Source organism: Triticum urartu, chromosome 7, assembly GCF_003073215.2.
Source record: "Triticum urartu cultivar G1812 chromosome 7, Tu2.1, whole genome shotgun sequence".
In the NCBI taxonomy this organism is placed as follows: domain Eukaryota; kingdom Viridiplantae; phylum Streptophyta; class Magnoliopsida; order Poales; family Poaceae; genus Triticum; species Triticum urartu.
In genome coordinates, this window is record NC_053028.1 from 579,485,200 (window position 1) to 579,512,604 (window position 27,405).

Here is a 27,405-nt window from a genome sequence, read left to right on the forward strand (position 1 = left end):
CTAATGCCCTTAAGATCATCAAGAGTATATCCAATAGCAGCACGGTGCTTCTTTAGAGTTTTCAATAATTTCTCTTCCTCCTTCTCTGAAAGGTTAGCACTAATAATAACATGATATATCTTCTTTTCATCAAGATAAGCATATTTAAGAGTATCAGGTAATGGTTTAAGCTCAAACACGGGATCACCCTTGGGTGGAGGAGGATCCCCTAGGATTTCAGCACGCAAGTTGTGTTTCATAATAGGTCCCTGTTTAAAGAATACTTCATCTATTTCCCTTCTTTCATTCATGAACAGATCATTTTCATGGTCTAGTAAATATTGTTCTAAAGGATTAGTAGGAGGCACGACAATAGAAGCAAGACCAATAATTTCATATTTACTAGGAAATTCCTCATCACGGGGTTGTCTACTAAATTTAGAAAAATTAAACTCATGAGAGCTATCCCCTAAACCAACAGAAACAATATCCTTATTGCAGTCTATCTTAGCATTAACAATATTCAAGAAGGGTCTACCAAATATAATGGGACAAAAGCTATCTTGTGGGGAACCAAGAATAAGAAAATCAGTAGGATATTTAACCTTCCCACACAAGACTTCAACATCTCTAACAATCCCAATTGGTGAAATAGTATCTCTATTAGCAAGCTTAATGGTAACATCGGTATCTTCTATCTCAGATGGTGCAATATCATGCATAATTTCTTTGTATAAGGAAATAAGTATTGCACTAGCACTAGCACCCATATCACCCAAGCCATGATAACAATGATCTCCTATTTTAACAGAAATAACAGGCATGCCTACCACATGTCTATGTTTATCTTTAGCACCAGTGTCGTGGTTTTGTCACGGCAGATGTCCTCGTGGAAGGACTTAGTCGTGGAGCCATCGCTACGGGTTAGCTTAAAGGGGTTAAACCAGACAAGGGACACATGAGTTTTTATACTAGTTCGGCCCCTTCGATGAAGGAAAAAGCCTACTTCTAGTTGTGTTGGTATTGCTGGGGTTTCGATGACCAGGGAGCGAATCCGCTTTGCCTGGCTCTTGAGTTGTTGTGTGTTGTCCCTAAACCGCTGCCGGCTCGTCCCTTTATATACACAGGTTGACACCCGCCGGTTTACAGAGTCCCGAGGCCGGATCATAAATGTGTCCGGCTTGGTCTCTATCCTTCCTATCTTACAATGCAAGTTTACATGAGAAAGTCGGTCTACATCTACAGGCCTTAACCCGCCTTTGGGCCTTGGGCCTTCGTAAAGCGCCACCATCCTTACGTCCTCCTGGGCTTCTAATCTTCATAGAGTTAACCCGGCTACTCCTGGCCGGTTTACGTCCAGTAGTAATATCCCCAACATTAGGCCCCAGATTGATTTGAACTTGTTCATGTCAATGTTCAACACTTAGATAAATTCCTCCTTTGCATCTTCACCTTGATCTTGTAAACTGTCGTGACGTCGTACTCCAGGATCATGATAAATCGCCATGACATCACTTTGTTATTAAAAATGATACATCTCACCTTCAGTTAATGAGCCTCCGACAATCGAGGCTACCGCTCCGTTATCCATCCAATTTTCGAGGCTCCTTGATTCTTGAGCCTGTCAGCTCTCCATTTACCTTATAAATAGAACCAAGGGTCATCTTCCTTTTCCACCTTCGTCTCCTCGCTTCTTCTTCCTCCTCGCGACGCCCCTGCACCCGAGCACCGCCGCCGTCGTCGAGCTTCGCCTCTGCATCTCCGTTGGCTGTTGCATCGACCTAGTTGCATCAGAAAGACGCGACGCATGTCCGCTACCTCAACCACTGATGTAAGCCTCTCCTCTTTCCTCTGTAGATCCGTTAGGGTTCATGCGGGTTCATGTCGCTCTCCTCGTGTTCTTCGTCAACCCATAGATAGCAGAGCTTGATCTTGATGTGTTCCGCATAGTAGCTATGGAACTCCTTATCTCAGCCATTTGATCCAAACCTTAAATACATCGTAACTTGATCTGGACCTTTTGTGAACTGCTTCGGGACCAAACTTTTAAGTCTCAATATTTTTCCTTTTCCTGACTTACGGTAGATCCAAAATTTCAATGCAATCCTGTGAAACCTGTTTCCCTCACTTAGGTATTTTTAGATTTGTACCCTTTACACAATATATGCGGTTTAAATTTTTGAAGTATGATAATCCGGTAGGTACCATTAGTCCCCTTTTAAACCGCCAATTTATTTATACTCCGATTTAACAATATATATATATACCTCTGACTCTGTTCATTCCTTATCATTCATAAATACTCTGTCGTCGGTTTACCAATTTGCACATACTTGGATTCCTTTTCCTTGTTGTACCTTATGTATCACTATTAACGAATCGTAAACCAACATTATTTTCTTCCCAGCTTTTCACTTGCAATGGCCAAGCAGTTTTCTTCCTGCAACTGGGTCCCCTCCTGGGTTACTGAGTAGCAACTCAACGGAATGGTCAGGATTGGCACTTTACCGAAGAAGAATGAGATCCAGTGGCGAGTTCCTGGGTCGGAAAATCCTCCCACCCCTAAGCAGGGTGAAGTAGTGGTATTTGTTGATCACATAGGCCGTGGCTTTAAACCGCCCGGATCAAAGTTTTTCCGGGATGTGCTTGCCAGCTTTCAACTCCACCCTCAAGATATTGGACCCAACTCGGTATCCAATATATGCAACTTTCAAGTTTTCTGTGAAGTGTACCTACAAGAAGAGCCAACTGTGGAGTTATTCCGCGATTTCTTCCATCTAAACCGTCGCACTGAGTTTGTAGATGGACCCAATACTGAACTTGGCGGCGTCTCCATTCAAAAAAGGAAAGAAGTTGAATTTCCTCATGCCAAACTTCACAGTCACCCAAAGGAGTGGAACCAAACTTGGTTCTATTGCAGAGACAGTTCTCCCGAAGATGAGAACCCTCTACCGGGTTATCGTGCACACCGGCTCGCTAACAATCATCCCCTTCCGCAACGACTAAGTGCCCAGGAATGGGCCTCGTATGCACCTCAACTCGCCAAGCTTAGAGCCTTCCTGGCCAATGGTTTAACATGCATGGACTTCATTCATTGCTGGATATCCTGGAGTATTTTACCGTTAAGTCGCCGCTCCGGTTTGATGTGTGAGTTTAAGACGTAGAAGACTCCCAATGCCATATCAATATTCAGCTAATAGATGAAGAAGTCACTGAATCTGTTAAGAAAATATTGAATGAATCGGAAGTTGTCTGCAGCAAGACCAGGTTAAGCCCCTTTTATACGCAAAACAAACCGCCCGCTGTAAGTATTGTTTGTGCTTCCGCTTTACACCTGATATTTTTGAACTGTGCAATCTTTGAATACCCTCTGCTCATGTTTAAACAGGGTGACGATCCTTTCTGGAAAAAGAAACCTCAAGAGAAAGCAGCAAAGCCTTCTCGTCCTAAGACAAAAGCCGTCAAGAAAACCACAAAGAGAAAAGAACCTGAACGCATCAGTTTAGAACTGGATGACGACCTGGATGAACCGGAAGCAAAGGTAGAACTTGATTCACTTGGTTCACTTTTCATGCATCTCATTGACAATGATACTTATCAGGAGGACGTTGAGGGCAGCCAAGCTGACGATGCAGAGGTAATTATCCTTTCCTTCGGTTCAGGTCCTCTGCCAACAAAAAAAATCCGTCAAGCAGTCCAGAAAGTAAGATTTTCTCACCCTCTTGCTCACTTGGATCCAACATTTATTTTGAAGAAGCAGCAGCACGAGGCTCGCCGCACAACCCGGCGCAGCGGCCAAAAGGTTACTTCGACCGGTTTACCAGACACCCCAGTTCGAAAATGCCGATCTGAGGTCTCACCCACTTCTGACACCTCTTATCCCAAGGCAGGCTGTTTCCGACAACCTCTTAATCCATCCGATTCGAATTACCAGGTGACACCTCCTTCATCCTCTGGCGAGTCAACAGTGACCCAACTTCCTCCTCTCAAAACCGTGGCTGGGTAAGTATTTCAACCCAATATTTTGATGTTTCCCACTTTATATGCTATGCTAACCTATGCATATTGTCTTGTTTAGCGCCAAAGCCAAACCTAGTAAAAAGGCTTGGGTGAATAACCCGCCCGAAGACCATGTGGTTGTTGAATCGGAGCAAACCACAGGACCGGAGGGTCCAAATACTGAAGCCACTTTTGATGAACCACCCCCTCAAGATCATAATGCTGATGAATAAGCAGAAGTTGATACTGCTGTGCCAGATGATGAACCGACGAATCCAATCTGGACTGATGATAGACCTTCTAGTCTAGTGAGAACTACTGACATTCCATCAACTCCAGAAAAGGCTGCTGGAGACAAAGAAGACGAGGTTATCATTACCGGTATTGGCCACACCTCTCCTGGCCAACCTATTGCATTGGCAGAACATAGTGCCAAAGAAGAACGTGCTGCCATGGAGAAAGGCGAGTGGAGCACCGATTTATCAAGCTATGCCCACTTCAGTGCTCAAGAACTCCACTCTGGCTTCCTAAACCGTCTGCACTCAAACCGTGACTATGAAGCCGGTTTGGTGAATATAATGAAAGAGTGCTATGAGGTACCGACATAACTTTTCCTTTCTTAAGTCCAATTGTAAATACCTACTCTAGTAGCCCCCAAGGGCCGGTTTATGATAGCAATCATAAATCGGGACTTTGTAATATCTCAACCCTTCCATGCTTATCCTCCATATGTCTCGTGATCCTTTGAAATAAAAAGGTATTTGATCGTTGTATTCTTGTAGTTTTCATCTATGTAGCCCCCAAGGGCCGGTTTATCTTTCCAAGGTAAACCGGGTCTTTAATTAATGCTTCAACTTTGAAGAGATGTACATTAGCCCCCAAGTGTCAAGGATAATGCTTGCATTGTACTTGAGACTTGCAAAAATTTCTGATAATAAAGCAAATAGGCATTAGCCCCCAAGTACAAAGTGCATAACTTGTTATGTGCTTGGTACTTCAAATATAGACATCCCACTTGATGATATGTCATTCCTTTACAGGCTGAACTTAGCAAAAAGGACTCCCAAACTGCTGATCTTCAGGAGAATATCAAATCTCAGCAAGCAGAAGCTTCCAAAGCCAAGGAAGAACTGACTAATGCTTTACTAGCTATGGAGAGGCTGAAGGAAACTTTTAATAAAGAACGTGCCGATTGGGAGACAGAGAAAGCCGGTTTAACAAAGAAGGCCGAAGATGCAGAAGAAACCCTGAAGCCGGTGGTTGAAGAACTGACCGGCTTAAAGCGGCAGATTAATGCTATGACTTCTGCTGTGTTTGGTGAGTACCCTCTCATGAAGTTTTTCTAATTCATAATATCTTATCAATGACCGGTTTACTGATGTTTTACCATGACAGGGACCCGCATTACTCATCTGGGCTCCGACATGCGGATGAAGCTTAAAGCAACCTATACTTTGATAGAACAGTTGTATTCTGGATCCCAGCAAGCGATTTGCATGGCCGCTTATAACAAGCCTCCTCCAACGTTGATAAAAGAAACCATCGAAAAGCTGGCCATGCTACCTGCCCGGTTGGATGAACTAAAGAGATCAGCTGCAAGGTCAGGTGCACTGACCGCGCTAATCCGGGCTAAGGCGTGGATTCCAGATCTTGAACCGACAGATATCATCAAAGGCTATCCTGGTGTGAAGGAAGACGGTTCAGATTTCAATAATGACGATCTCGGAAGGCTGACAAAGGAGATGCGGCCTATAGCAAGCAAATGGGCGGATGACACAGATCTCTCTCATTTTCAACCAGTTTACGATGTTGAGGGGAAAAGACAGCCCGCGCTGATTCATAATGTAGAAGATCTTGTTCCGCCTATCCGTAAGCATACTTACACTCCTGACATTGACCCTTCCAACCTTATTCATGAAGAAGCCGTTTTTCAAGCCTTAACTGGAATCGATTGGTCAATGATTGATTTCCAGCGACTGGATAGAGATGAAGAGAATGCGACCGCTCAAGATGACCCTCAATCTTCAAGCCGTCTAGATGAGGAATCATAAACCGGAGGTCGGTTTATCAATTGCAGTCTGCCACTCTTATTAAAACAATTATTCAATTTGGGATGTTGAAAGCGCCTTGTAATAGGATAGCGTGAACACTTTGTTTGTCATGCCATCGAGCATGTTTGTTTCGCTTGATATTGAGAACTTGTCATGCCTTTGGGATTTATATGCATAGTCCATTATGGCTTTTATTTAACTTGTTCCTGCAGATAAGAACTTGAAAGTGTCCTAGTGGTTTACCACTGGACGGGCCATGATGCCCAAAATATATACATAACTTGGATGGATAACCAAGATTGTAAAAATAGATGATACCTGTGATATATCTCGTTGGCTGACCAACTGTTGGTATAGTAAGGGTGAAAACACCAATCTGGAGTATCGATGACTCCTTTCCTGGGTTATGATAACCACCGGTTTTTTCGTATAACACTGGTGACCTCTAGTCAAAACCAGACCGGGGCAACTTACTGCCGGTTCAGAACTAATCTTGTACTGACAGCTGAGCGCTGAAAGCCATGCCGGGTTGTAATAAACACCGGTTTATCAGAAAATATTCATAAATCTCTTATCAAAAGATTTTAAAACAGCAAATACAAAAGAAATATGCAAGGCTTTTCATGGGCTGCCAGGCCCTAAATCGAGGCTTTTCATGGGCTGCCAGGCCGCTGAGTTAAACCATTTTTCAAAGCCTTTTAAGATGGACCTCAATCTTTAACCAATCATCATTTTAACTTTGACAAGTTCAGGGTCTATGAGATTGACTTGTCAAACGTTCGATGGGTCATACCAGGTTTACTCGGGGTTTTAGGTGAATACACCTGGCTTCCAAGCCTGGCTTGATATCCTATCACAAGGGTGCAAGCTCCTTGTTCTTTGAGAAGCAAGGAGCCCCCAAGTAATATTTGAGCTATGCTCAGTGGTTACCTATGTTTGAGTTGTGCTTGATGCAATAGACTCTCTTTGGTTCCACATAATTTCCTGTTGGCTTGAAGCCTATCAAGAGGTGTAGCTATGGTGTAAATACAACCAAGCCCCCTAGTGATTTCTCCTATTTGGTCTTTAAGCCATTCAAGAGGTGTAGCTATGGTTCGAATACGACCAAGCCCCCTAGTGATTTCCTTTATATCTGTGTGACTTTGTAGGCCGGGTTAAAAGAACTCCGCTTTGTAAGTAGAAGCCCCCATGGAACCACACATGATGTAAAAAGAACAGAGACCCCGCTTTAGCTGAGGCTCCGGTCTATTATATAATATATACATTGTCATAAGTATGTACATAAGAAGAGCCTGTGGCTCAAGTATAGTAAGGCCGAAGAAGAGCTATATTCCATGGCCACTGGGTCTCCTCCTTTGATTTGCGTGAGTCTTTGTGCTCTCGAATATCGATAAGGTAGTATGACCCATTGTGCAGGTTTTTGCTGACCACAAAAGGTCCTTCCCAAGGTGGGGATAACTTGTGCATATCGGTTTGATCCTGGATGAGCTGGAGCACCAGATCGCCTTCTTGAAAAGTTCTGGTCTTAACCCAACGGCTGTGATAACGTCGGAGATCTTGTTGATAAATCACTGACCGTGACGCTACAAGATCACGCTCCTCATCTAACAGGTCCAGTGAGTCCTGACGTGCCTTCTCATTTTTAGCTTCAACGTAAGCCGCCACCCGGGGTGAGTCATGATGAATGTCACTAGGGAGAACCGCCTCTGCCCCGTAAACATGAAGAAAGGTGTGTAGCCCATAGATCTATTTGGCGTGGTGTTGATACTCCATAATACGGAAGGTAACTCCTCCACCCAACAACCCGGCGTCCGCTTTAAAGGAACCAGAAGCCGGGGTTTAATACCTCTCAAAATTTCTTGATTTGTCCTCTCTTCTTGACCATTAGACTGGGGGTGAGCCACTGACGCTACATCAAGCCGGATGTGCTCACGTTGACAAAATTCCTCCATATCACCCTTGGACAGATTAGTACCGTTATCAATTATAATGCTGTGTGGAAAACCAAACCGGAATATCACCTTTTTGATGAATTGAACCGCCGTGGCTGCATCACACTTACTGACTCGCTCTGCCTCTACCCACTTGGTAAACTTATCAACCGCCACCAACAGGTGGGTCTTTTTGTCCTTGGACCTCTTAAAGGGTCCAACCATATCTAGCCCCCAAGTTGCAAATAGCCAAGTGATTGGAATCATTCTCAACTCTTGAGCTGGAACATGAGCGCGGCGTGCAAATTTCTGACAACCGTCACACCTTTTTTACCAAATCCTCAGCATCAACATGAGCTGTTAACCAATAGAAGTCGTGACGAAAAGCCTTAGCCACCAAGGATTTTGAACCGACGTGGTGACCACAATCTCCTTCGTGGATTTCTTGCAAAACCTCACAACCCTCTTGAGGAGATACACAACGCTGAATTGCTCCTATGACACTGTAATGATGTAGTTCCCCGTTGATAATGGTCATTGACTTGGATCGCCGGATTATCTGCCGGGCAAGGTTTCATCATCCGGTAACTCGCCCCGGTTCATGTAAACTAGGTATGGGACTGTCCAATCCGGTATAACATGCAAAGCCGCTACCAACTGGGCCTCCGGGTCAGGAATAGCCAACTCCTCCTCTGTGGGTATCTTGACTAGCGGATTATGAAGTACGTCGAGGAAGACATTAGGTGGCACCGGTTTACGCTAAGAGCCTAGATGACTTAAAGCGTCTGCTGCTTCATTCTTCCGCCGGTCTATATGGTCAACTTGATAGCCCTTGAAATGACCAGCCACTGTATCCACCTCTCATCGATATGCAGCCATGAGTGGATCCTTAGAATCCCAAGTGCCAGATACCTGCTGAGCCACCAGGTCCGAGTCAACGAAGCATTTAACTCGGCTTAAATTCATCTCTTTAGCCATCCGAAGGCCATGGATCAAGGCCTCATACTCAATTGCATTGTTAGTACAAGGGAACATTAAGCGGAGAACATAACAAAACTTGTCACCTCATGGGGAAGTTAATATGACTCCAGCCCCTGAGCCTTCCAATTGCCTGGACCCATCAAAGTAAATAGTCCAATGAGTGTTGTGTGGCTTTTCCTCTGGCGCCTGCAACTTTGTCCAATCATTGATGAAGTCCACAAGTGCTTGAGATTTGATCGCTGTGCGAGGTGTATATTTGAGCCCGTGAGGTCCAAGATCAATAGCCCACTTGGCAATCCGGCCAGTCGCCTCTCTGTTTTGGATGATATCTCCTAGAGGGGCTGAACTAACCACTGTGATAGGATGACCTTGAAAATAATGTTTGAGCTTCTGGCTTGCCATGAACACTCCATACACCAACTTCTGCCAATGTGGGTACCTCTGCTTTGATTCAATAAGCACCTCACTGATGTAATAAACCGACCGTTGAACCGGATACTCCTTTCCAGCTTCCTTGCGTTCTACCACAATAGCCACACTGACAGCCTGGGCGTTAGTAGCCACATACAGCAATAAGGGATCTTTATCAACCAGAGCTGCAAGGACGGGCAGCTCGGCCAACTATCTCTTCAAATCCTCAAATGACTTATCAGTCGTGTCACTCCAGACGAAATCATCCGTTTTCTTTAGCATCTGGTACAAAGGAATAGCCTTCTCCCCAAGGTGGCTGATAAACCGGCTTAGAGCTGCAATCCGGCCTGCCAAACGCTGAACATCATTGATACACGCCTGTTTGGACAGGGACGTGATAGCTGAATTTTTTTCCGGGTTAGCCTCAATGCCCCTGTTAGACACCAGAAAACCCAAGAGCTTGCCTGCCGGAACACCAAAGACACATTTGTCCAGATTAGGCATCATCTTATAAACTCGGAGGTTGTCAAAAGTCTTTCTCAAGTCATCTATCAATTCTGAACACAACACTGATAAGTCGCCTGGGCACTCTTGAGCCCGAAAGGCATAGACACATAGTAGAAGGCTCCAAAAGGAGTTATAAAAGCTGTTTTCTCCTGGTCCTTAACTGCCATTTTAATCTGATGATAACCAGAATTAGCATCCAGAAAACACAAACGGTCACAACCCGTCGTAGCATCAATAATCTGATCAATAGGCGGGAGAGCAAAGGGATCACCTGGACATGCTTTGTTCAAGTCTGTGTAGTCCACACACATACGCCAAGTGCCGTTTTTCTTAAGAACCAGCACCGGATTAGCCAGCCACTCCATGTGAAAGACCTCCACGATAAACCCTGCGGCCAACAGGCGAGCTACCTGCTCACCAATAGCCTTACGCCTTTATTCGTTGAAGCGGCAGAGAAACTGCCTGACCGATTTAAATTTAGGATCTATATTAAGTGTGTGCTCAGCGAGTTCCCTCGGTACACCTGGCATGTCAGAAGGCTTCCATGCAAAGATGTCCCGGTTCTCACGGATGAACTCTATGAGCGTGCTTTCCTATTTGGGATCCAGGTTAGCGCTGATGCTGAACTGCTTGGATTAATAGCTAGGAACAAAATCAACCATCTTAGTGTCTGTAGCCGATTTAAACTTCAATGCTGGATGATGCTCCATAGTTGGTTTTTTCAAAGAAGTCATGTCTGCTGGATCAACCTTGTCTTTATAAAACTTCAGTTCCTCTGTGGCACAAACCGACTCAGCATAAGCCGCATCACCCTCTTCACATTCCAAAGCAATCTTCCTGCTCCCATGTACTGTGACGATCCCCTTATGACCCGACATCTTAAGCTGTAGATAAACATAACACGGCCTCGCCATGAACTTGGCATAAGCCGGTCGTCCGAATAGGGTGTGATACGGACTCTTGATTTTCATTACCTCAAAAGTTAACATTTCCGACCTTGAGTCATGATCATCTCCAAAAGCCACCTCTAGGGCTATCTTGCCCACTGGATACGCAGACTTACCAGGCACCACACCATGAAAAATGGTGTTCGACGGTTTAAGATTATTATCTGTCAATCTCATACGGCGGAAGGTATCATAGTAAAGGATGTTGATACTACTTCCTCCATCCATAAGCACCTTGGTGAACTTATACCCCCCAACTTGAGGTGCCACCACTAAGGCCAGATGACCTGGATTATCAACCCAGGGTGGGTGATCCTCTCGACTCCATAAAATTGGTTGTTCAGACTAGCACAAATACCGAGGCACTGCCGGTTCAACAGAGTTCACGGCCCTTTTGTGAAGCTTCTAGTCACGCTTGCACAAGCTAGTAGTGAAGACATGATACTGCCCACTATTCAACTGCTTCGGATTGCTCTGATAACCCGACTGCTGCTGCTGTTGATTCCCCTGATGATTATAACCTCCCTGACTGACCTGATTACCTTGATTGCCATGTCCGGTCTGATGGCCTTGGAATCCTGAACAGGAGCTGCCGCCTCCGTAACCCGGCCCATGAAAACCACCTCCTGAACTGCCGGCAGGCCATTGTCGTATTGAAACATATTAGAATTTTTGAACTCTCGCATGATGAAGCAATCCTTCCAAAGATGCAAAGCTGGCTACTCCTTCGATCCATGCTTTGGATAAGGTTGATTTAACAGGCACTCCAGATTGGGGCCTGACCCTCTGCCCCTCTGAGGCGGTTTGCCCTTCCGACGCTGACCGTTATCCTGGGTGTTGGTGTTAGCCACAAAGTCCAGGCTATTATCTGCTTTGCGCTTACCATTATTCCCATGACCTGCCGGATTGTGCTGCTTCCCCTTGGCATTGCTGTTCTTTTTCCCCTTCCCCATTTTGTCATCCTCTGACTTAGGGTCTTTGGTACTATCTGAATCGGCATATTTTACCAAAGCAGCCATAAGGGTTGACATGTCATTGTAGTGGCGTTTGAGCCTCCCTAACTTCAATTTTAATGGCATAAACCAGCAATTGCCCTCCAACGTCAAAACCGCTGTATCCGCGTTGACGCGGTCCGACGAATGCAGAATAGCTGAGACTCACTTCACCCAATGGGTTGTAGACTCCCCATCCTCTTGAACACAAGCGGCCAGGTCCACAATCGACATAGGCTTCTTACAAGTACCTTTAAAATTCTGGATAAACCGAGTTTTAACTCAGCCCATGACCCGACAGAGTTAGCCGGTAAGCTCTTGAACAAAGTACGAGCTGTCCCCTCCAACATCATGGTGAAGTATTTAGCACACACCGCTTCATCCACATCCAGAATCTCCATCGCCATCTCATAACTCTCAACCCATGACTCAGGGGGTAAATCGGCAGTGTAATTGGGCACCTTACAAGGGCCTTTAAAATCCTTGGGCGGTCATACATTACGCAAAGCGGGGGTGAGACACGGCACCCCTAAAGAACTAAAGACCACGGCCCGCTCCACTGAAGCGGTAGGACGAACCGGAGTAAGCTGACGAGCCGCATGCTGTGCTACTAACTTGGCTTCTCAACGTGCACGACCATGATCCACCACATCCTACGCATTAGCACCACCACCTGCCGGGTTATGCCCTCGCAGCGAGTTACAGTGACATGCACTGCTTGACATGGCCGGTTCATCGTCAACGTGCCTGCTGTAGCTCTGACTCGGACGGGGGGTGGAATGAATCCTCTCGCGACTATGGAAATAAGCCTGCTGCTGGTTTAAAGCTGTTTGAAGGAGCTCTCTGGCCCGTCGTGACTCAATTGCCACTAGTGACTCACCGTCAATTGGGAGGGCTGCCAATCGTGAAGCGGCAGCCACAATGTTATCCAACAGGTTGGAGTAATGCCCCGGGGGCGTCGGAACGTACTGTGGCACAATGTTGTTCTGACGAGGCGGGTTCATCGTGCGCGGCTGAACCGACGCTCCTGTTACCGGTGCCTTAGTCCGGTTTACCACCGGCTGGTTACTGGTTCCTGCTCCTGGCATGTTGAAGAGATTTCTTGGTTCATAGCCCGACGGGAGGTGCGACCGGTATCTCCTCCTCATGACATCGTTTGAGGCACTTTGATCCAGCCTAAGCCGGTAGGCCTGAGCTCCTAACTCGGCCATTCTGTAGCCATCCCGGCGTTCTCTGCTGCCAGGTCTGCTTTAGCCTGAGTTATCTGATCTTTCACCTTTGCAATCTCCGCATTGTGCTGATCTCGGGTTGTTGCATCCACTTCTGCTGCCAGCAATGTTGCCAAGGCATCGAACAAATCAGACAAAACCTGAGCCGGAGGTGGCGCAGAGCCCCCTACTCCTGCTGGCGTTGCTGTTGCTGAACCAGAGAGCATTGCTGCGGTGGTAGAAGAGTGTTGCGCTGGTTGCGTACCAGCCATGAAGACCGCGACCCGGCTTGGCAGATCGAGGGGGTCCGGAATACTGTTGCCATCGGAACCTCCACTAATCCGGGTGTCCTGCAGCTGATACAGCGACTCGTCTCTTCGGTTGAAGACTCGTCATCAAAACAGACAACGGTTTCCCCATCAGATGCCGGTCCATCCTCATATTCCGCTCCATGGATGACACCTACGAAAACATGCCTTACTGCGGGCTGAACCTGGGCAGGGCTTGCATGCTGAGCCGTCTCGATGATGTCGGTGCAGGTGTCCGGCTCAGGGCTCGGTTCGCCGATCTTGCCGATGAAGATGTGAATCCCGCCAAAGGGGACCCGGTACCCGTATTCAATTGAACCGGCCTCGGGACCCCATCCTGCATCGTCGATGTAGAGTTTGCCGCGACGACTCTTAGTCATCCAGCCCATAGCGTATCCTTGAGTCCTTCGAAGCTGCCCTTCAAGAACTCAAAATCATCGTGCGATAGCCCCACGGTGGGCGCAAACTGTCGTGGTTTTGTCACGGCAGATGTCCTTGTGAAAGGACTTACTCGTGGAGCCATCGCTACGGGTTAGCTTAAAGGGGTTAAACCGGACAAGGGACACGAGAGTTTTTATACTAGTCCGGCCCCTTCGATGAAGGAAAAAGCCTACGTCTAGTTGTGTTGGTATTGCTGGGGTTTCGATGACCAGGGAGCGAATCCGCTTTGCCTGACTCTTGAGTTGTTGTGTGTTGTCCCTAAACCGCTGCCGGGTCATCCCTTTATATACACAGGTTGACGCCCGCCGGTATACAGAGTCCCGAGGCCGGATCATAAACGTGTCCAGCTCGGTCTCTATCCTCCTATCTTACAATGCAAGTTTACATGAGAAAGTTGGTTTACATCTACAGGCCTTAACCCGCCTTTGGGCCTTGGGCCTTCGTAAAGCGCCACCATCCTTACGTTTTCCCGGGCTTCTAATCTTCATAGAGTTAACCCGGCTACTCCTGGACGGTTTACGTCCAGTAGTAATATCCCCAACAACCAGGTTTAGCAATTCTAGCAGCCTCATCACAAAAGTAAATAACATGCCCATCAATATATCAGCCAAGGGATCTTTAACAATAGCAATATTAGGTTCAACTTTAACTTGCTCAGGGGGTGCATAAGTTCTAATATTACTTTTACGAACCACAGTTGAAGCTTTAGCATGATCCTTTATTCTGATAGGGAAAGGTGGTTTCTCAACATAAGCAGTAGGAACAATAGGATCATTATAAGTGATTGTCTTTTCTTCAACTTTAATAGGTGCAACTACTTTTGTTTCAATGGGAGGATTATATTTAAACCACTTCTCCTTAGGGAGATCAACATGAGTAGCAAAGGATTCACAGAAAGAAGCTACTATCTCAGAGTCAAGTCCATATTTAGTGCTAAATTTACGGAAAACATCGGTATCCATAAAAGATTTAACACAATCAAACTTAGGTGTTATACTTGACTCCTTACCCTCATCGAGATCCCAATCTTCAGAGTTTCGTTTAATTCTCTCCAATAAAATTCCATTTGAATTCAATAGTCTTCATCATAAAGGAACCCGTACAAGAAGTATCGAGCATGGAGCGATTGTTGTCAGAAAGCCGAGCATAAAATTTTTGAATAATCATTTCTCTTGAGAGCTCATGATTGGGACATGAATATAACATTAACTTAAGCCTCCCCCAAGCTTGAGCGATGCTTTCTCCTTCGTGAGGCCAAAAATTATATATATAATCATGATCACGATGAACAAGATGCATAGGATTAAACTTCTAATCGAATTCCAATTTCAACCGTTTGTAGTCCCATGATCCCATATCATCACATAGCCTATACCATGTCAATGCATTTCCCTTCAAAGATAAAGGGAAGACCTTCTTCTTGATAACATCATCGGGCATACATGCAAGCTTAAATAATCCACAAACTTCATCCACATAGATTAAGTGTAAGTCGGGATGCAATGTTCCATCTCCTCTAAAAGGATTAGCCAGCAGTTTCTCTATCATACCCGAAGGAATTTCGAAGTAAACATTTTAATTTTCAGTGGGTCCAGTAGGTTGAGGAGCAACTATTTTCTCTACCGGTCGGGGTGAAGATACCCCGAACAAGCCCCTCAAAGGATTACTTTGCATAGTAACAGGTGACAGTAAATTTCAGCACACTATATAAATTTTTCCTTACCAAATTCCACCTACCAAAGGGGCTTCACTCCCCGGCAATGGCGCCAGAAAATTGTCTTGATGACCCACAAGTATAGGGGATCTATCATAGTCCTTTCGATAAGTAAGAGTGTTGAACCCAACGAGGAGCAGAAGGAAATGATAAGCGGTTTTCAGCACGGTATTCTCTGCAAGCACTGAAATTATCGGTAACAGATAGTTTTGTGATAAAGTAATTGGTAACAAGTAACAAGTAATAAAAGTAAATAAGGTGCAGCAAGATGGCCCTATCCTTTTTGTAGCAAAGGAAATCCTGGACAAACTCTTATATGAAGGAAAGCGCTCCCGAGGACACATGGGAATTATCGTCAAGCTAGTTTTCATCACGTTCATATGATTCACATTCGGTACTTTGATAATTTGATATGTGGATGGACCGGTGCTTGGGTACTGCCCTTACTTGGACAAGCATCCCACTTATGATTAACCCCCATTGCAAGCATCCGCAACTACAATAGAAGTATTAAGGTAAACCTAACCATAGCATGAAACATATGAATCCAAATCAGCCCCTTACAAAGCGATGCATAAACTAGGGTTTAAGCTTCTGTCACTCTAGTAACCCATCATCTACTTATTACTGTTGGGGAACGTAGTAATTTCAAAATTTTCCTACGCACACGCAAGATCATGGTGATGCATAGGAACGAGAGGGCAGAGTGTTGTCTACGTACCCTCGTAGACCGGCAATGGAAGCGTTGACACAACGTAGAGGAAGTAGTCGTACGTCTTCCCGATCCGACCGATCCAAGTACCGAACGTATGGCACCTCCTAGTTCTGCACACGTTCAACTCAGTGACGTCCCTCGAGCTCCGATCCAGCCGAGTGTTGAGGGAGAGTTTCGTTAGCATGACAGCGTGATGATGGTGATGATGTTCTACCGACGCAGGGCTTCGCCTAAGCACCGCTACGATATGACCGAGGTGGAATATGGTGGAAGGGGGCACCGCACACGGCTAAGGAACGATCATGAAGATCAACTTGTGTGTCATGGGGTGCCCCCTGCCCCCGTATATAAAGGAGGGAGGGGGAGGTGTGGCCGGCCCCTAGGGGTCCGCCTGGAGGAGTCCTACTCCCACCGGGAGTAGGACCCCCCCTCTTGCCTTGTTGGAGAAGGAAAGGGGAAGGGGGAAAGAGGAAAGGGGGGCGCCGCACCCCCTTCCTTGTCCTATTCAGACTAGGGGGAGGGGGGCGCGGCCTGCCCTGCCCGGCCCCCTTCTTCTCCCTTAGGGCCCATGTAGGCCCATTAACCCCCCCCCCCCCCCCGGGGGGGGGGGGGGTTCCGGTAACCCCCCGGTACTCCGGTAAAATCCTGATTTCACCCGGAACAACTCCGATATCCAAATATAGGCTTCCAATATATCAATCTTTATGTATCGACCATTTCGAGACTCCTCGTCATGTCCGTGATCACATCCGGGACTCCGAACAACTTTCGGTACATCAAAACACAAAAACCCTAATTACGATCGTCACCGAACTTTAAGCGTGCGGACCCTACGGGTTCGAGAACTATGTAGACATGACCGAGACATGTCTCCGGTCAATAACCAATAGCAGAACCTGGATGCTCATATTGGTTCCTACATACTCTACGAAGATCTTTATCGGTCAAACCGCATAACAACATACGTTGTTCCCTTTGTCATCGGTATGTTACTTGCCCGAGATTCGATCGTCGGTATTCCAATACCTAGTTCAATCTCGTTACCGGCAAGTCTCTTTACTCGTTCTATAATACATCATTCCGCAACTCACTCATTAGTTGCAATGCTTGCAAGACTTAAGTGATATGCATTACCGAGTGGGCCCAGAGATACCTCTCCGACAATCGGAGTGACAAATCCTAATCTTGAAATACGCCAACCCAACAAGTACCTTCGGAGACACCTGTAGAGCACCTTTATAATCACCCAGTTACGTTGTGACGTTTGGTAGCACACAAAGTGTTCCTCTGATAAACGGGAGTTGCATAATCTCATAGTCATAGGAACATGTATAAGTTATGAAGAAAGCAATAGCAACAAACTAAACGATCAAGTGCTAAGCTAATGGAATGGGTCAAGTCAATCACATCATTCTCCTAATGATGTGACCCCGCTAATCAAATGACAACTCGTGTCTATGGTTAGGAAACATAACCATCTTCAATCAACGAGCTAGTCAAGTAGAGGCATACTAGTGACACTCTGTTTGTCTATGTATTCACACATGTATTATGTTTCCGGTTAATACAATTCTAGCATGAATAATAAACATTTATCATGATATAAGGAAATAAATAATAACTTTATTATTGCCTCTAGGGCATATTTCCTTCAGTCTCCCACTTGCACTAGAGTCAATAATCTAGATTACACAGTAATGATTCTAACACCCATGGAGCCTTAGTGCTGATCATGTTTTGCTCGTGGAAGAGGCTTAGTCAGCGGGTCTGCAACATTCAGATCTGTATGTATCTTGCAAATTTCTATGTCTCCCACTTGGACTAAATCCCGAATGGAATTGAAGCATCTCTTGATGTGCTTGGTTCTCTTGTGAAATCTGGATTCCTTCGCCAAGGCAATTGCACCAGTATTGTCACAAAAGATTTTCATTGGACCCGATGCACTAGGTATGACACCTAGATCGGATATGAACTCCTTCATCCAGACTCCTTCATTTGTTGCTTCCGAAGTAGCTATGTACTCCACTTCACATGTAGATCCCGCCACGACGCTTTGTTTAGAATTGCACCAACTGACAGTCCACCGTTCAGTATAAACACGTATCCGGTTTGCGATTTAGAATCGTCCATATCAGTGTCAAAGCTTGCATCAACGTAACCATTTACGATGAGCTCTTTGTAACCTCCATATACGAGAAACATATCCTTAGTCCTTTTCAGGTACTTCAGGATGTTCTTGACCGCTGTCCAGTGATCCACTCCTGGATTACTTTGGTACCTCCCTGCTAGACTTATAGGAAGGCACACATCAGGTCTGGTACACAACATTGCATACATGATAGAGCCTATGGCTGAAGCATAGGGAACATCTTTCATTTTCTCTCTATATTCCGCGGTGGTCAGACATTGAGTCTTACTCAACTTCACACCTTGTAACACAGGCAAGAACCCTTTCTTTGCTTGATCCATTTTGAACTTCTTCAAAACTTTGTCAAGGTATGTGCTTTGTGAAAGTCCAATTAAGCGTCTTGATCTATCTCTATAGATCTTAATGCCCAATATGTAAGCAGCTTCACCGAGGTCTTTCATTGAAAAACTCTTATTCAAGTATCCCTTTATGCTATCCAGAAATTCTATATCATTTCCAATCAGTAATATGTCATCCACATATAATATCAGAAATGCTACAGAGCTCCGACTCACTTTCTTGTAAAATACAGGCTTCTCCAAAAGTCTGTACAAAACCAAATGCTTTGATCACACTATCAAAGCGTTTATTCCAACTCCGAGAGGCTTGCACCAGTCCATGAATGGATCACCGGAGCTTGCACACTTTGTTAGCTCCCTTTGGATCGACAAAACCTTCTGGTTGCATCATATACAACTTTTCTTCTAGAAATCCATTTAGGAATGCAGTTTTGACATCCATCTGCCAAATTTCATAATCGTAAAATGCGGCAATCGCTAACATGATTCAGACAGACTTAAGCATCGCTATGGCTGAGAAGGTCTCATCGTAGTCAATCCCTTGAACTTGTCGAAAACCTTCGCAACAAGTCGAGCTTTGTAGACAGTAACATTACCGTCAGCGTCAGTCTTCTTCTTGTAGATCCATTTATTCTCAATTGCTTGCCGATCAACGGGCAAGTCAACCAAAGTCCACACTTTGTTCTCATACATGGATCCCATCTCAGATTTCATGGCTTCTAGCCATTTTGCGGAATCTGGGCTCACCATCGCTTCTTCGTAGTTCGTAGGTTCATCATGATCTAGTAGCATGACTTCCAGAATAGGATTATCGTACCACTCTGGTGAGGATCTTACTCTGGTTGAGCTACGAGGTTCGGTAGTAACTTGATCTGAAGTTTCATGATCATTATCATTAGCTTCCTCACTAATTGGTATAGGTGTCACAGAAACCGGTTTCTGTGATGTACTACTTTCCAATAAGGGAGCAGGTACAGTTACCTCATCAAGTTCTACTTTCCTCCCACTCACTTCTTTCGAGAGAAACTCCTTCTCTAGAAAGGATCCATTCTTAGCAACGAATGTCTTGCCTTCGGATCTGTGATAGAAGGTGTACCCAATAGTCTCCTTTGGGTATCCTATGAAGACACATTTCTCCGATTTGGGTTCGAGCTTATCAGGTTGAAGCTTTTTCACATAAGCATCGCAGCCCCAAAATTTTAGAAACGACAACTTTGGTTTCTTGCCAAACCACAGTTCATAAGGCGTCGTTTCAATGGATTTCGATGGTGCCCTATTTAACGTGAATGCAGCCGTCTCTAAAGCATAACCCCAAAACGATAGCGGTAAATCAGTAAGAGACATCATAGATCGCACCATATCTAATAAAGTATGATTACGACGTTCGGACACACCATTACGTTATGGTGTTCCAGGTGGCGTGAGTTGCAAAACTATTCTGCATTGTTTCAAATGTAGACCAAACTCGTAACTCAAATATTCTCCTCCACGATCAGATCATAGAAACTTTATTTTCTTGTTACGATGATTTTCAACTTCACTCTGAAATTCTTTGAACTTTTGAAATGTTTTAGACTTATGCTTCATTAAGTAGATATACCCATATCTGCTTAAATCATCTGTGAAGGTGAGAAAATAATGATATCCGCCACGAGCCTCAACATTCATCGGACCACATACATCTGTGTGTATGATTTCCAACAAATCTGTTGCTCTCTCCATAGTACCGGAGAACGGTGTTTTAGTCATCTTGCCCATGAGGCACGGTTCGCAAGTACCAAGTGATTCATAATCAAGTGATTCCAAAAGTCCATCAGTATGGAGTTTCTTCATGCGCTTTACACCGATATGACCTAAACGGCAGTGCCACAAATAAGTTGCACTATCATTATCAACTCTGCGTCTTTGGCTTCAACATTATGAATATGTGTATCACTACTATCAAGATTCATCAAAAATAGACCACTCTTCGAGGGTGCATGACCATAAAAGATGTTACTCATATAAATAGAAGAACCATTATTCTCTGATTTAAATGAATAACCGTCTCGCATCAAACAAGATCCAGATATAATGTTCATGCTCAACGCTGGCACCAAATAACAATTATTTAGGTCTAATACTAATCCCGAAGGTAGATGTAGAGGTAGCGTTCCGACTGCGATCACATCGACTTTGGAACCATTTCCCACGCGCATCGTCACCTCGTCCTTCGCCAGTGTTCGCTTAATCCATAGTCCCTGTTTCGAGTTGCAAATATTAGCAACAGAACCAGTATCAAATACCCAGGTGCTACTGCGAGCTCTAATAAGGTACACATCAATAACATGTATTTCACATATACCTTTGTTCACCTTGCCATCCTTCTTATCCGCCAAATACTTGGGGTAGTTCCGCTTCCAGTGTCCAGTCTGCTTGCAGTAGAAGCACTCAGTTTCAGGCTTAGGTCCAGATTTGGGTTTCTTCTCCTGAGCAGCAACTTGCTTGCTGTTCTTCTTGAAGTTCCCCTTCTTCTTCCCTTTGCCCTTTTTCTTGAAACTGGCAGTCTTGTTGACCATCAACACTTGATGCTCCTTCTTGATTTCTACCTCCGCAGCCTTTAGCATTGCGAAGAGCTCAGGAATCGTCTTATCCATCCCTTTCATGTTATAGTTCATCATGAAGCTCTTGTAGCTTGGTGGTAGTGATTGAAGAACTCTGTCAATGACACTATCAACAGGAAGATTAACTCCCAGTTGAGTCAAGTGATTATGATACCCAGACATTTTGAGTATATGTTCACTGACAGAACTATTCTCCTCCATCTTGCAGCTATAGAACTTATTGGAGACTTCATATCTCTCAATCCGGGCATTTGCTTGAAATATTAACTTCAACTCCTGGAACATCTCATATGCTCCATGACGTTCAAACCATCGTGGAACTCCCGATTCTAAGCCGTAAAGCATGGCACACTGAACTATCGAGTAGTCATCAGCATTGCTCTGCCAGACGTTCATAACATCTACTGTTGCTCCAGCAGTAGGCCTAGCACCCAGCGGTGCTTCCAGGACGTAATTCATCTGTGCAGCAATGAGGATAATCCTCAAGTTACGGACCCAGTCCATGTAATTGCTACCATCATCTTTCAACTTTGCTTTCTCAAGGAACGCATTAAAATTCAACGGAACAACAACACGGGCCATCTATCTACAATCAAACATAGACAAGCAAGATACTATCAGGTACTAAGTTCATGATAAATTTAAGTTCAATTAATCATATTACTTAAGAACTCCCACTTAGAAAGACATCACTCTAATCTTCTAAGTGATCACGTGATCCAAATCAACTAAACCATAACCGATCATCACGTGAAATGGAGTAGCTTTCAATGGTGAACATCAATATGTTGATCATATCTACTATATGATTCACGCTCGACCTTTCGGTCTCAGTGTTCCAAGGCCATATCTACATATGCTAGGCTCGTCAAGTTTAACCTAAGTATTCTGCGTGTGCAAAACTGGCTTGCACCCGTTATAGATGGACATAGAGCTTATCACACCCGATCATCACGTGGTATCTGGGCACGATGAACTTTGGCGACGGTGCATACTCAGGTAGAACACTTTTATCTTGAAATTTAGTGAGAGATCATCTTATAATGCTCTCGTCAATCAAAGCAAGATAAGATGCATAAAAGATAAACATCACATGCAATCAATATAAGTGATATGATATGGCCATCATCATCTTGTACTTGTGATCTCCATCTCCGAAGTACTGTCATGATCACCATCGTCACCGGCGCGACACCTTATCTCCATCGTAGCATCGTTGTCATCTCGCCAATCTTATGCTTCAACGACTACCGCTACCACTTAGTGATAAAGTAAAGCATTACAGGGCGATTGCATTGCATACAATAAAGCGACAACCATATGGCTCCTGCCAGTTGCCGATAACTCGGTTACAAAACATGATCATCTCATACAATAAAATATAGCATCATGTCTTGACCATATCACATCACAACATGCCCTACAAAAACAAGTTAGATGTCCTCTACTTCGTTGTTGCAAGTTTTACGTGGCTGCTACGGGATTAGCAAGAACCGTTCTTACCTACACATCAAAACCACAACGATAGTTTGTCAAGTTGGTGCTATTTTAACCTTCGCAAGGACCGGGCATAGCCACACTCGGTTCAACTAAAGTTGGAGAAACTGACACCCTCCAGCCACCTGTGTGCAAAGCACGGCGGTGAAACCAGTCTCGCGTAAGCGTACGCTTAATGTCGGTCCGGGCCGCTTCATCCAACAATACCGTCGAACCAAAGTATGACATGCTGGTAAGCAATATGACTTATATCGCCCACAACTCACTTGTGTTCTACTCATGCATAACATCAACGCATAAAACCTGGCTCTGATACCATTGTTGGGGAACGTAGTAATTTCAAAATTTTCCTACGCGCACGCAAGATCATGGTGATGCATAGCAATGAGAAGGGAGAGTGTTGTCTACGTACCCTCATAGACCGGCAACGGAAGTGTTGACACAACGTAGAGGAAGTAGTTGTACGTCTTCTCGATCCGACCGATCCAAGTACCAAACATACGACACCTCCGAGTTCTGCACACGTTCAACTCGGTGACGTCCCTCGAGCTCCGATCCAGCCGAGTGTTGAGGGTGAGTTTCGTCAGCACGACAGCATGATGATGGTGATGATGTTCTACCGATGCAGGGCTTTGCCTAAGCACCACTACGATATGACCGAGGTGGAATATGGTGGAAGGGGGCACCGCACACGGCTAAGGAACGATCACAAAGATCAACTTGTGTGTCATGGGGTGCCCCTGCCCCCGTATATAAAGGAGGGAGGGGGAGGTGCAGCCGGCCCCTAGGGGTGCGCCTGGAGGAGTCCTACTCCCACTGGGAGTAGGACTCCCCCCTCTTGCCTTGTTGGAGAAGGAAAGGGGAAGGGGGAAAGAGGAAAGGGGGGCGCCCCCCCTTCCTTGTCCTATTCGGACTAGGGGGGGGGGGGGGCGCGGCCTGCCCTGGCCGGCCCCCTACTTCTCCCTTGGGGCCCATGTAGGCCCATTAACCCCCGGGGGGGGGGGTTCCGGTAACCCCCCGGTACTCCGGTAAAATCCCGATTTCACCCGGAACGATTCCGATATCCAAATATAGGCTTCCAATATATCAATCTTTATCTCTCCGGTCAATAACCAATAGCGGAACCTGGATGCTCATATTGGTTCCTACATATTCTACGAAGATCTTTATCGGTCAAACCGCATAACAACATACGTTGTTCCCTTTGTCATCGGTATGTTACTTGCCCGAGATTCGATCGTCGGTATTCCAATACCTAGTTCAATCTCGTTACCGGCAAGTTCTTTACTTGTTCTGTAATACATCATTCCGCAACTAACTCATTAGTTGCAATGCTTGCAAGACTTAAGTGATCTGCATTACCGAGTGGGCCCAAAGATACCTCTCCGACAATCGGAGTGACAAATCCTAATCTCGAAATACGCCAACCAAACAAGTACCTTCGGAGACACCTGTAGAGCACCTTTATAATCACCCAGTTACGTTGTGACGTTTGGTAGCACACAAAGTGTTCCTCCGGTAAACGGGAGTTGCATAATCTCATAGTCATAGGAACATGTATAAGTTATGAAGAAAGCAATAGCAACAAACTAAACGATCAAGTGCTAAGCTAACGGAATGGGTCAAGTCAATTACATCATTCTCCTAATGATGTGATCCCATTAATCAAATGACAACTCATGTCTATGGTTAGGAAACATAACCATCTTCGATCAACGAGCTAGTCAAGTAGAGGCATACTAGTGACACTCTGTTTGTCTATGCATTCACACATGTATTATGTTTCCGGTTAATACAATTCTAGCATGAATAATAAACATTTATCATGATATAATGAAATAAATAATAACTTCATTATTGCCTCTAGGGCATATTTCCTTCAATTACTTCCCAATGCCTCCCTCTAGGCCCAAACAATGGTGTAGTGTCATGTAGTCGACGTTCACATGACACCACTAGAGGGATGACAACATACATCTCATCAAAATATCGAACGAATACCAAATTCACATGACTACTAATAGCAAGACTTCTCCCATGTCCTCAGGAAGAAACGTAACTACTCACAAAGCATATTCATGTTCATAATCAGAGGGGTATTAATATGCATAATGGATCTGAACATATGATCTTCCACCAAGTAAACCAACTAGCATCAACTACAAGGAGTAATCAACACTACTAGCAACCCACAAGTACCAATATGAGGTTTGGATACAAAGATTGGATACAAGAGATGAACTAGGGTTTGAGATGAGATGGCGCTGGTGAAGATGTTGATGGAGATTGACCCCCTCCTGATGAGAGGATCGTTGGTGATGACGATGGTGATGATTTCCCCCTCCCGGAGGGAAGTTTCCCCGGCAGAACAGCTCTGCCGGAGCCCTAGATTGGTTCCGCCAAGGTTCCGCCTCGTGGCGGCGGAGTTTCGTCCCGAAAGCTTGCTTCTGATTTTTTCCTCGATGAAAGACCTCATATAGCAGAAGATGGGCATCGGAGGGCCACCACGGGGCCCATGAGGCAGGGGGCGCACCCAGGGGGTTGGGCACGCCCCCACCCTCGTGGCTGGTGGGTGGCCCCCCTCTGGTACTTCTTGCGCTTAGTATTTTTTATATATTCTAGAAATAACTTCCGTGAAGTTTTAGGACTTTTGGAGCTATGCAGAATAGGTCTCTAATATTTGCTCCTTTTCCAGCCCAGAATCCCAGCTGCCGGCATTCTCCCTCTTCATGTAAACCTTGTAAAATAAGAGAGAATAGGCATAAGTATTATGACATAATGTGTAATAATAGCCCATAATGCAATAAATATCGATATAAAAGCATGATGCAAAATGGACGTATCATAAGTCGGCGTATCCAGTTGGTAAGATGGCCCTGGAAGTTGCTTTTGGAGATGATCATGATTCTAGATCAGAGACATTGACCTTTGAGGTGGTGAAAATCAAGAGCCCTTATCATGCCCTATTTGGACGACCGGCTTATGCTAAGTTTATGGCAAGACCCTGTTATGTTTATCTGCAGCTCAAGATGCCGGGTCATAAGGGGACCATCACAGTACATGGGAGCCGGAAAATAGCTTTGGAGTGTGAAGAGGGGGATGCGCGGCTTATGCTGAGTCGGTTTGTGCAACAGAGGAGTTGAAGTTCTATAAGGACAATGTTGATTCGGCGGACATGACTTCTTTGAAAAACCCACCAGAAAGCATGATCCGACCCTAAAATTTAAATCGGCTGATGAGACTAAACTGGTTGACTTTGTTCCCGGCGATTCATCCAAGCAGTTCAGCATCAGCGTTAATTTTGATCCAAAATAGGAAAGCGCGCTCATCGAGTTCATCCGTGAGAACCGGGACATCTTTGCATGGAAGCCTTCTGACATGCCAGGTGTACCGAGGGAACTCGCTGAGCGCACTCTCAATATTGATCCCAGGTTTAAACCGGTCAAGTAGTTTCTTCGGCATTGCAACGAAGAAAGGCGCAAGGCCATTGGTGAATAGGTAGCCCGGCTCTTGGAAGCTGGGTTTATTATCGAGGTTTTTCATCCTGAGTGGTTGGCTAACTCGGTGCTGGTACTTAAGAAGAATGGCACTTGGCGCATGTGTGTGGACTACACGGATTTAAACAAGGCTTGTCCGGCTGATCCTTTCGCCATCCCTCGTATTGATCATATTATTGATGCAACGGCGGGTTGTGAGCGTTTGAGCTTTTTGGATACATATTATGGTTATCATTAGATCAAGATGGCAGTTAAGGACCAGGAGAAGACAACTTTTATAACTCCCTTTGGAGCCTTCTGCTATGTGTCTATGCCTTTTGGGCTCAAGAGTGCCCAGGCAACTTATCATCACTGTGTGCAGAATTGTCTTCATACTCAGATTGGGCGCAATGTTCATGCTTATGTGGATGATATTGTGGTGAAGTCCAGGAAAGAGGAGACGTTGATAGGCGATTTAAAGGAAACTTTTGATAATCTCCGAGTTTACATGATGATGCTTAACCCGGCCAAGTGTGTTTTTGGTGTACCGGCGGGCAAGCTCTTGGGTTTTCTGGTGTCTAACAGGGGCATTGAGGCTAACCCGGAAAAGATCAAGGCAATTACTTCTCTAGCTAAACGGCGTGTATCAATGATGTTCAACGTCTGGCGGGTCGTATTGCAGCACTGAGCCGGTTTATAAGCCGGTTGAGGGAGAAAGCTATCCCACTATATCAGATGATGAAAAAGACAGATACTTTTGTTTGGAGTGATGCTGCTAATGCGGCATTTGAGGACTTGAAGAAGCAGTTAGCCGAGCCTCCTGTCCTTGCTGCTCCTGTTGATAAAGAGCCATTGCTGTTATATGTGGTTGCCAATGCCCGGGCTGTTAGTGTGGCCATTGTGGTAGAACAAAAGGAGGTAGGCAAGGAATATCCGGTTCAGAGACCAGTTTATTATATCAGTGAGGTGCTCATTGAGTCCAAGCAGAGATACCCACATTGGCAGAAGCTAGTGTACGAAGTTTTTATGGCAAGCCGGAAGCTTAACAGTATTTTCAGGGTCATCCCATTATTGTGGTCAGTTCTGCTCCTTTGGGAGATATAATCCAAAACAAGGAAGCAACTAGCCAGGTTGCTAAGTGGGCCATTGAGCTTGGGC